The sequence below is a fragment of the Nerophis ophidion genome, linkage group LG07 (assembly GCF_033978795.1).
Source record: "Nerophis ophidion isolate RoL-2023_Sa linkage group LG07, RoL_Noph_v1.0, whole genome shotgun sequence".
NCBI lineage: Eukaryota > Metazoa > Chordata > Actinopteri > Syngnathiformes > Syngnathidae > Nerophis > Nerophis ophidion.
The window spans coordinates 14,414,637-14,427,116 of NC_084617.1; the positions used below are offsets into that span (position 1 = coordinate 14,414,637).

At 38.0% G+C, this 12,480-nt stretch overlaps 1 protein-coding gene and 1 long non-coding RNA gene across 2 annotated transcripts in view; one reads left to right on the forward strand and one right to left on the reverse strand.

The window, feature by feature from the left end:
• The window catches only part of LOC133555926 (synaptic vesicle membrane protein VAT-1 homolog), a 130,326-nt gene that overhangs the window by 27,657 nt on the left and 90,189 nt on the right, over positions 1 to 12,480 (reverse strand). The gene's annotated exons all lie outside the window — the stretch shown is intronic.
• LOC133555924 (uncharacterized) lies at positions 65 to 7,902 on the forward strand. The gene is made up of 5 exons (XR_009807421.1): positions 65 to 1,955; positions 5,116 to 5,158; positions 6,092 to 6,169; positions 6,703 to 6,780; positions 7,310 to 7,902. It is a non-coding gene; the product is annotated as an uncharacterized LOC133555924 (long non-coding RNA).

The following is a 12,480-nucleotide window of genomic DNA, read 5'->3' on the forward strand; positions in this document are numbered from 1 at the left end:
TGGTCCGCACAAGTCCTGATCAACAACTTGGTCCCCATTCCAAATGATAACCAGTACGTGTGTGTGTGTGTGTGTGTGTGTGTGTGTGTGTGTGTGTGTGTGTGTGCGTTTGTCAAAGTGACATATGGGGACATTTTTATGAAATTTCACCTTACATATGAGGACCTGTTGAAATATGGGGACATTTTCCATGTCCCCATATTTCCCGCAATGCTATCGTGTTCTAGACCCTCCCAGCATGTTCCCAGACCAAAAATCTCTAAAGTCTTCATTTGTCAAATTTTCAGAAAAAGTGTGTGAAAGTGTGTTTAATTTTTTTGGTCACCTTCGATTTTGCCCCTAGTGGCCATCTTTGCTATTATGACACACACACACACACACTTGTCCTCATATGTCATATGTCCTCATATGTCATGTGGGTCAGAAACTCACACACTCCGACATTTTGAAAAACATCTAACCATTACAGCAATAAACATACTCTTGAATTCTGAATCAAATAACAACACATTTTCAACTGATCTGATGATCTCATCCTTTTTAGTGTTAGTTTTATCTATTAATTTGGTTTATCTGGAGAGGATTTGGGCTAGACAATTAGTAATAAAGGGATTATGGTGATGATTTAATTTGTTTGATTCAGTATTTTACTGTATTGGACTTTTTGCTATTCTGTTGACTAAAATACAATGCCGCACAATAATTGCTTTAAATGTGCCTGAAATGTAGGTTTTTGCATAAAAAAAAACAACCTTCAACCTTGATTGAGACAAAGGCAATAATTCAAATGCAATTCAAACTACACACAGTATTTAATATTTTCAAATGGTTACAATAGCACATTATTTGGGTATTTTTATCTTTGGGGCAAATTTAGGATTAATATGGGGATTGTTTTTGGAGGTATTCACTTTACATGGTGTTCAAGATGGTTACTTCCGCCCACTCTGAAGAGTCTCGGCGTCTGATTGGTCCAATTTTCAGTTAGGCGCCGCCTGATTGGCCGCTGGACGATGTCTGCTCCTAACAGAGGGCTAAATCACTAGTTAACTATTTTCATCATGGAAATTATACAGCTCACGTATCACACTTAATATTGAATATATATAAAAAGGGTTTTCCAAAAGGACCATTTATAATCGAAATACAAAACTTCACACACGATTTTGAGCACAACAGAGCGCTCAGTGAACAGCACTTCCGGGACCTGCATCACCGGAGGGGGACATCTATCTTGGCCACAAACCATCTTTGACAGTCTTCGACAGCATGGTTGAATCAGGTGAGCATAAAATGGAGTTTAACGTAATTAAATAGACCAATGTTTTTTAACATAGGAAAATAGTTCATTGTAAACAACAGTTAAATGTTTGTTGTTATTAATTGCAATCAGATTTGATTTTATGAGGTCAAATTAAGCATTTCAGTTCTGGGCCAAGGCCAAGGCATTTAATTTTTTTTTTTTAAAGTTGCATGGAAGATTATAAGTAGCAGTGATTGTCACACACACACTAGGTGTGGTGAAATTATTCTCTGCATTTGACCCATCACCCTTGATCACTATGCTAGTAAACCTTTTCTTAATTTTAAACAAGACAGACTAGAGTTCTTCAAATTGTTTATACTTTTTCTCAAATACAAATATTTCCAGCTGATAAGCACTGTGGAGTTGGCATGTTACTGATATTGTTACATTACTACTTTGTTTGAGAAGCTTCATGTCTGCATTGAGCCTAAATTTAACAGTTTTTGAAGGGTTTAGTTCTTTGTTTTATTTCTGTGTCACTGACTTTTTTCATTTTTATGTGTGGATTTGTTAGGCGCATCAACACATGATATAGACATCGTGCCCAAAAGAAGAGCAAGACGTAATCCTGAGGCTGAAGCCACCGAGTTTATTTGATCTGGATGTGACAAGTCTTGTTTTAAGGCCCAGTGGATCAATGATTGGAAAGGTATGTCTTGTTATGTATCATATCAATGGTAACTGTATCAACATCTCATTTGGATCATTTCCTTACTGTCTAATAGAGGTTGTATTATATGGCTTTAATTAGAAGTGTTTGGAATAACAGCGTTCCACGTCCCAAGAGCTAGCTTCTGTAGCCGAGGATCGGACCGCCAAGTGCCCTGCCTTCGGCTGCCGCCCAGCTCACAATGCACCCGACCTCTATGGCCCCTCGGAGTCTTGTTCATGAGTGGGGGAAGAGTGGATCGTGAGATCGACAGGCGGATCGGTGTGGGGTCTTCGGTAATGCGGACGTTGTATCGATCCGTTGTGGTGAAGAAGGAGCTGAGCCGGAAGGCAAAGCTCTCAATTTACCGGTCGATCTACGTTCCCATCCTCATCGATGGTCATGAGCTTTGGGTCATGACCGAAAGGATAAGATCACGGGTACAAGCAGCCGGAATGAGTTTCCTCCACCGGGTAGGGGTGCTCTCCCTTAGAGATAGGGTGAGAAGCTCTGCCATCCGGGAGGAACTCAAAGTAAAGCCGCTGCTCCTCCACATGGAGAGGAGCCAGATGAGGTGGTTCGGGCATCTGGTCAGGATGCCACCCGAACGCCTCCCTAGGGAGATGTTTAGGGCACGTCCAACTGGTAGGAGGCCACGGGGAAGAGCCAGGACACGTTGGGAAGATTATGTCTCCCGGCTGGCCTGGGAACGCCTCGGGATCCCCCGGGAAGAGCTAGACGAAGTGGCTGGGGAGAGGGAAGTCTGGGCTTCCCTGCTTAGGCTGCTGCCACCGCGACCCCACCTCGGAAAAGCGGAAGATGATGGATGGATGGATGGATGGTATAACAGCGGTATATGAAAACGATGTTACTAATGCTGTTACTTTTACCGGTAACGAGTAATCTAATAACTTTTATGTACGCTACAACGCTGTTACGATGCATTTTATGTAATCTGGCATGCTACTTTTGATGTGATTGTATGTCAACAAGACAGCGTTAGAAGCACAAAAGGGTTAGTGCAGGTAATATCTTTTTACTAATGAAAGCAACCCCCGGAAGTAATTACGAACACGATATCAAATAGAAAGAGGCCTTATCCACACGCAAACAAAAACATTCAACAGAACTATCTTAACTGCCACTGCTAAGCTAAAAAATACAGCTGAACTATTCTGCTATGTCTGGGCGCTGACGTCCCACATCACTTGGTAAAAGGCACAGCTTTTTAAAGGCACACACACACTCTGCTCTCATGAAATGTCTCTCAACTGCATATGCTAGATATTTAAAACTTTTCTTTTTCAAGTAACACATTAATTACAAACCCCGTTTCCATATGAGTTGGGAAATTGTGTTAGATGTAAATCCAAACGGAATAATTTTTTTTACAAATAATAATTAACTTAGAATTTCATGGCTGCAATACGTGCCAAAGTAGTTGGGAGAGGGCATGTTCACCACTGTGTTACATCACCTTTTCTTTTAACAACACTCAATAACCGTTTGGGAACTGAGGAAACTAATTGTTGAAGCTTGGAAGGTGGAATTCCTTCCCATTCTTGTTTTATGTAGAGCTTCAGTCGTTCAACAGTCCGGGGTCTCCTCTGTCGTATTTTACGCTTCATAATGCACCACACATTTTTGATAGGACTGCAGGCCGGCCAGGAAAGTACCTGCACTCTTTTTTTATGAAGCTGAACACGTGCTGAATGTGGCTTGGCATTGTCTTGCTGAAATAAGCAGGGGCGTACATGAAAAAGTCGGCGCTTAAATGGCAGCAAATGTTGTTCCAAACAGATGGGTAACTTACAGATGTGTAAGTTACCCATGCCTTGGGCACTAATGCACCCCCATACAATCACAGATGCTGGCTTTTCAACTTTGCGTCGATAACAGTCTGGATGGTTCGCTTCCCCTTTGGTCCGGATGAAACGGTGTCCAATATTTCCAAAAATAATTTGAAATGTGGGCTCGTTAGACCACAGAACACCTTTCCACTTTGCATCAGCCCATCTTAGATGATCTCGGGCCCAGAGAATCCGGCGGCGTTTCTGGATGTTGTTGATAAATGGCTTTCGCTTTGCATAGTAGAGCTTTAACTTGCACTTACAGATATAGCAACAAACTGTATTTAGTGACAGTGGTTTTCTGAAGTGTTCCTGAGCCCATGTGGTGATATCCTTTAGAGATTGATGTCGGTTTTTGATACAGTGCCGTCTGAGGGATCGAAGGTCACGGTTATTCAATGTTAGTTTCCAGACATGCCGCTTACGTGGAGTGATTTCTCCGGATTCTCTGAACCTTTTGATGATATCATGGAGCGTAGATGTTGAAATCCCTAAATTTCTTGCAATTGCACTTTGAGAAACGTTGTTCTTAAACTGTTTGACTATTTGCTCACGCAGCTGTGGACAAAGGGGTGTACCTCGCCCCATCCTTTCCTGTGAAAGACTGAGCATTTTTTGGGAAGCTGTTTTTATACCCAATCATGGCACCCACCTGTTCCAAATTAGCCTTCACACCTGTGGGATGTCCCAAATAAGTGTTTGATTAGCATTTCTTAACTTTATCAGTATTTATTGCCACCTTTCCCAACTTGTTTGTTGCGTGTTGCTGGCATCAAATTCTAAAGTTAATGATTATTTGCACCAAAAAAATGTTTATCAGTTTGAACATGAAATATGTTGTCTTTGTAGCATATTCAACTGAATATGGCTTGAAAATGATTTGCAAATCATTGTATTCTGTTTATATTTACATCTAACACAATTTCCCAACTCATATGGAAACGGGGTTTGTACTTAATTTAATAATTATTTACATTTATGAAAGAGTAATTCTGTTTGTAATTGAATTTTTAGTCAAGTAACGACTATTTTTATTGCTTTTTAAAACAGATATTCCAAACATTGTTAATTGATAAACTGTTTTATCAGGATATGGTGTATTTGCTCTTGCATCAATTTAAAATGGTTCTTTTGTGGTCGAGTACCGAGGGAAGTTCATCTCAAGACATGAGCGGGACAAGAGACAGAAACCCTCTATAAATATCTTTACTATTTATCTGGCATTATATGCTCATAATGTTAACAACAAAAAGTGCTGATAATGTTATAATTAATAAGTTCTAACATTATTTGTATGTGTTTTGTTGCAGACACCAACTGTTGATGTTCTATCTCAACATTCTCCAGATTCATGTGAGCGATAAACCGACTTCATTACTTGACTATTTTACTATCCATCCATCCATCCATTTTCTACTACCTGTCCCTTTTTTGGGTTGGCGGGGTGTGCTTTAGCCTATCTGAGCTGCATTCGGGCGGAAGGCGGAGTACACCCTGGACAAGTCGCCACCTCATTACACGGCCAACACAAATAGACAACATTTACACTCACATTCACACACTAGGGCCAATTTAGTGTTGCCAATCAACCTATCCCCAGGTGCATGTCTTTGGAGGTAAGATGAAGCCGGAGTACCCGGAGGGAACCCACGCAGTCACGGGGAGAACATGCAAACTCCACACAGAAAGATCACGAGCCCAGGATTTAACTCAGGACTACTCAGGACCTTTGATGTGTGAGGCACATGCACTAACCCCTGTTCCACCGTGCTGCCCTATATCTGCTAAAAACTTGACACAACCTATACTTCAAAAGACATTTAATCCTTTTAACCTCTCACAGATCAGTTTATATGACAACATTTTTTAAGCGTACATCCATGTTAGTCTGAGGAATTTATAACTCATGTTTAGCAAAACAGGAGATGTTACAGGTCAGCAACATGAATTCTATATGTGATCACTTGTCATGTACTCATATTGTTTGAACTAAAAAAGACTTCAGTGTGTTTCATATAAGGTCCTCATATTTTTCTGAACCACATTAGTGTGTGTTACAATGTTTAATTCAAAGCTTTAAAATGAGTGTTTCAATTCAGGTCCTCATATTTTCTGAACCACATTTTAGTGAATGTTACATTCTTAAATAATAGTCTAAGAGCTAAAACGCTATAATAATCTTTACTGTTTATGTAGAATTATATGCTCAGAATATTATCAACCAAAAGTGGTTGTTAATGTTATAATTAATTAGTTCTGACATTATATTTTTGTGTTTTGTTGCAGACACCAACTGTTGGGGTTCTATCTCAACATTCTCCAGATTCAGATGTGAGTGATAAACCGACTTCATCCCTCCAACAGGTTATTACAAGTCTATTTTTACTATATCTGCTCTAAATGTGACCCAACCTATATTTTGAAAGACATTTATTAATTTTAATCTCTCACAGATCAGTTTATATGACAACATTTTCGTAAGGGTACATCCATGTTAGTCAGTAAGGAGTTTGGAACTCATGTTTAGCAAAACAGGAGATGTTACAAGTCAACAACATACATTCTACATGTGACCCCTCGTCATGTCCTTATATTGTTTGAACCAAGAAAGACTTAGGTGTGTTTCATATAAGGTCCTCATATTTTCTAAACCAGATTAGTGTGTGTTACAATGTTAATGTCCAAGCTTTAAAATGTGTGTCTCAATTCAGGTCCTCATATTTTCTGAACCAGATTTTAGTGTGTTTTATATTCTTAATTAATTGTCTAAGAGCTTAAACTCTGTAATAATCTTTACTATTTATCTGGCATTGTATGCTCAGAGTTTTATCAACAAAAAGTGCTGATAATGTTATAATTAATTAGTTCTGACATTATATTTTTGTGTTTTGTTGCAGAAACCAACTGTTGAGGTTCCATCTCAACATTCTCCAGATTCAGATGTGAGCCATTAACTGACTTCATCCCTCCAACAGGTTATTACATGTCTATTTTTACTATATCTGCTCTAAATTTGACCCAACCTATATTTTGAAAGACATTTATTTATTTTAATCTCTCACAGATCAGTTTATATGACAACTTTTTCGCAAGGGTACATCCATGTTAGTCAGTAGAAAGTTTAGAACTCATGTTTAGCAAAACAGGAGATGTTACAAGTCAACAACATAAATTCTACATGTGAGCACTCGTCATGTCCTTATATTGTTTGAAGCAAGAAAGACTTAGGTGTGTTTCATATAAGGTCCTCATATTTTCTGAACCAGAAAATGTGTGTTACAATGTTAATGTCAAAGCTTTAAAATGAGTGTCTCAATTCAGGTCCTCATATTTTCTGAACCAGATTTTTGTGTGTGTTACATTCTTAATGAATTGTCTAAGAGCTGAAACTCTGTAATAATCTTTACTATTTATCTGGCATTGTATGCTCAGATTTTTATCAACAAAAAGTGGTAAGAATGTTATAATTAATTAGTTATGACATATTTTTGTGTTTTGTTGCAGAAACCAACTGTTGAGGTTCTATCTCAACATTCTCTGGATTCAGATGACAGCCATAAACCGACTTCATCCCTCCAACAGGTTATTACATGTCTATTTTTACTATATCTGCTCTAAATTTGACCCAACCTATATTTTGAAAGACATTTATTAATTTTAATCTCTCACAGATCAGTTTATATGACAACATTTTCGTAAGGGTACATCCATGTTTGTCAGTAGGGAGTTTGGAACTCATGTTTAGCAAAACAGGAGATGTTACAAGTCAACAACATAAATTCTACATGTGAGCACTCGTCATGTCCTCATATTGTTTGAACCAAGAAAGACCTAGGTGTGTTTCATATAAGGTCCTCATATTTTCTGAACCAGATTAGTGTGTGTTAAAACGTTAATGTCAAAGCTTTAAAATGAGTGTTTCAATTCAGAAAATGCAGTGCCTCTTGTTTACAGCCGGTTTCTGCAGCGCTGTTTTCATTGATCAAAGTATTTTTTCGGTGGTCGTGTTTTTGGTACATAACTTGTAAATAGTGCGCAAATAATAGGCTATATATATATAAATACATTCAAACCCCGTTTCCATATGAGTTGGGAAATTGTGTTAGATGTACATATAAACAGGATACAATGATTTGCAAAGAATTTTCAACCACAATTCTGTTGAATATGCTACAAAGACAACATATTTGATGTTAAAACTGCTAAACATTTTTTTTGCAAAGAATTTAGGGATTTTACCATCTATGGTCCGTAAAATTATCAAAAGGTTCAGAGAATCTGGAGAAATCACTGCACGTAAGCGATGTACTGCATTAAAAACCGACATCAGTGTGTAAAAGATATCACCACATGGGCTCAGAAATACTTCAGAAAACCACTGTCAGTTACTACAGTTGGTCGCTACATCTGTAAATGCAAGTTAAAACTCTACTATGCAAAGCAAATGCCATTTATCAACAAGACAGAGGAACGCCGCGGGCTTCGCTGGGCCCGAGCACATCTAAGATGGACTGATGCAAAGTGGAAAAGTGTTCTGTGGTCTGACGAGTCCACATTTCAAATTATATATGGAAATTGTGGACGTGGTGTTCTCCGGAACAAAGAGGAAAATAACCATCCAGCGCAAAGTTCAAAAGCCAGCATGTGTGATGGTATGGGGGTGTATTAGTGCCCAAAGCATGGGTAACTTACACATCTGAGAAGGCACCATTAATGCTGAATGGTCCATACAGGTTTTGGAGCAACATATGTTGTCATCCAAGCAACATTATCATGGACGCCCCTGCTTATTTCAGCAAAACAATGCCAAGCCACGTGTTACAACAGCGTGTCTTCGTAGTAAAAGAGTGCGGGTACTTTCCTGTCCCGCCTGCAGTCCAGACATGTCTCCCATCGAAAATGTGTAGCGCATTAGGAAGCGTAAAACACGACAACTTAAGCTGTACATCAAGCAAGAATGGTAAAGAATTCTACTTTCAAAGCTTCAACAATTAGTTTCCTCAGTTCCCAAACGTTTATTGAGTGTTGTTAAAAGAAAATGTGATGTAACACAGTGGTGAACATGCCCTTTCCCAACTACTTTGGCACGTGTTGCAGCCATGAAATTCAAAGTTAATTATTATTTGCAAAAAAAAAAAAGTTTGAGTTTGAACATCAAATATGTTGTCTTTGTAATGCTTTCAATTGAATATGGGTTGAAAATGATTTGCAAATCATTGTATTCTGTTTATATTTACATCTAACACAATTTCCCAACTTTTATGGAAACGGGGTTTGTATATATATTAGGGCTGGGCAATGATTACAATTTTTAATCGAAGTTAACCGCACTATTTCTCTTATTAATCGCGATTAAATGCATTGTATACGCAAAGCCCAATAATGAATTCAAAAGTAGTGTGTAGTGCACCTTTATTGGAATATTCTCCCACATGAACAAAAGCGCCAAAACATTTGTTGTGCAAACACAATTTAAATCAGTCCTTGTTAAACAGTAGCAGTTAAATAGCATATTTGATGAAAATCAACTCCAAAAATGTAAATACAAACATTTAAGCTTATTGCCACTGCCAGGGTATTTAAGTTATCCTGTTTGTTATGGAAAATAAATATAATCTACATACAAATCTCTGAGCCACAATCATAACATCTGAACAGGCAATTTCTGAGGCAACAGCAGAAACATTTTTTTTTATCAGGGATCTTATGTTTAAAAAACTTATATTATAGGTAGTGGGCTGTTTTAGGGAATTTTTGATCAAATTATCCTTACTAGCAATATTAATAATGTTGTGTTTATTCTGCGTAGTGGACTTAAAATAATTATGACCATATCTGTTTGCTTGGTGCTTTGATAGACTGAACGCATCATATACATGGTACTATATTGTGATGTTATGAGCCTGGGAAAAAAAAGAACTACCCTACCCAGCATGCAACAGGAGTGACGAGCATGCGCGGTAGCCCGGTATAGGTTGTGTCGCCATGACGGCATCTTGTATGTTGTGATATGCACGCTCTGAAAGCAAACGTTAAGAACTCAGCCAACACTCCTGGTCTGCATTATTCATAAATAGACGGACAGCACATATACTCCGCTGCTTCACAAAGCACAATATGTTAAATGTTTACTTTTACAGTTTTCTAATTCTTCCTTTCAGATTGACAGCAGGACAAACCGCTGGAAGTGGGTATGTCTTAAGCTTCTTCAACGTGGTCCACTCCAAAGCGAGGTAAATAAATAATCCACATTATTTACTAGAATATTATATTACGTTTTGCACCTTTTCAATGTGTTATAGTTATTATTCCTTCAGTAAGACATTGTATTTTGTCTCCTTTATGACAGCTGCAAAGGTGAAGAAGTGGAAGCAGTTGAATGACACATGTTGCATTTTGTAACTGGCAACAAAGTACCAGGTAAAAAAGATTGTGAAGCCTCCCTCCAAAAAGAACTAGTAGCTCTACAGGACAGAGATTCGCTTGCCATCAAGTACTACATCCATAACAGAATCATATTAAAAAAAGGAGAATTTTTTTTTTCCACATCTGCTGTGGTAGTTTGAGTATGTTACCAGCAATTAAAAAAGCAAGATAAAGAGCAAGCGTTTTTTATTTATTCCAGATAATTGTTAGCGACAAAATCCACAAAAACAATTCAGTTACACTTAATCGACAATTACATTTTTACCCATGTTTCTTTTAAACTCTTCTTGGTTTTAGATTACAGTAGCATGGGATTGGGATTTTTTTTAAATGACAACACATCAACTAAACCAACTCAGGTTGTTTTGTTAAGTCTCTGATGTCATTAGCCTCATATGTCACATGAACCTGAAATCTTTAACACTGTGATGTCATGGTTGTCATATTTCACAAACTTGAAATCTTAAACACTCTGTTACGTCATGGTCATCATATGTCACATAAACTTGAAATCTTAAACACTCTGTGACGTCATGGTCATCATATGTCACATGAACCTGAAATCTTAAACACTCGGTGACGTCATGGTCGTCATATGTCACATAAACTTGAAATCTTAAACACTCTGGTCTTCATTTGTCACCTAAACGTGACAAGTCCTCATATGTACCATAAAAATCAGGTTCAGAAAAAAACAAAAGAGTTGCAAAAATCTCAATAGACCACTGTGTTTCTAAAATTCTGGTTCACTAACCGTCTGATTCCCAGGCCTGTAGGACCATTGGAAAGGCATGTCCCCATATGTCACGTTTTTGTCATAAGTCCTCATATGTCACCCAAACACGTGTGTGTGTGTGTGTGCGTGTGTGTGTGTGTGTGTGGTGTTCTGGCAATGCTGACTTAATGGGGACATCGCTCTGTTTACACAGTCACCTTTAGGGGACTTCGGACGGTATGGAGACCAAACAACAGGTACCTTAAAGGGAAACCTTTTTAAATGATAGTCAGATCCATTCTGAAGATGCCTAAGTGATTTTTAAGCTTTGGCCCAAAAAACATGTTTACTGAAAAGTAAACATGTTTAACATCTAATTTTAACATCGTTTTTATTTAAATGGTCCTCAGTAATCACGAACAAATTTGTGTGAATTATGCAAAATTATTTCAATTTGGTCCCCATGAAAACCATTAACTCTTTTTTCCCCGGGGTCCCCAGCAAAATGATCAGCACATTACTTCATCAATCCAGAGATTTAAAGACGTGTGTGAGCTAACTGGCAGTTGTCATTTTATCTCTTTTTTTTATGCCTCCACAACCTGTACAAAGGGTGGTCCCCACAAGTTCTGAACAAAAACTTGGTCCCCATTCCAAATGATAACCAGTATGTGTGTGTGTGTGTGTGTGTGTGTGTGTGTCTGGGATGGGGGAGGGGGGAAATATTGATCCCTGAGTCTAATTTAAGACGTTCTGTCCAGATTGTGTCACTTCTGCTCGTCTTCCTGCCCCCTCTGGCTGTGCGTCTGTCCAGATTGACCCCGCACTGGACAAAAGGCTCGACGGGAAATGAGACTCATGCGATCACCGGTCCCTTTATTAGGTACACATAATGAGATCCAAGCGAAGATCCGTGTCAAAAAAATCACGCCTTCATTTGCTTATCGCAATTATTATGATTAAATGATAGCTAATTCTTTGTATTTATTCAATGGCTGGACGGACTATTAGTATATTTTACTCATAAGACCAAATATATGTAACATTTAGGGAGAAAACATAGACCAAGCCTGAAAGAATTTATAATATAATAATACAAAAGGGAAAAAAAAATATCAGTGATTCTCAAACTGAAGAATCACTTAATTAAACATCCAAAACACAGTGTTACTGTTCAAACTCTTTGTGATGTAACAGTGGCCAAAAGTAATAAATATACTGGTAACACTTTAGTAAGGGGAACATATTCTAAGTAACAAAGACTTAATTTAGACTTATTTGGACTGTAGGGAAACGTATTCTACGTAACAAAGACTTAATTTAGAGTTATTTGGACGCTGGGGAAACATATTCTAAGTAACAGACTTAATTTAAAGTTATTTGGACGCTAAGGAAACATATTCTAAATAACAAAGACTTAATTTAGAGTTATTTGGACGCTGGGGAAACATATTCTAAGTAACAAAGACTTAATTTAAAGTTATTGGACGCTAGGGAAACGTATTCTAAGTAACAAAGACTTAATTTAGAGTTA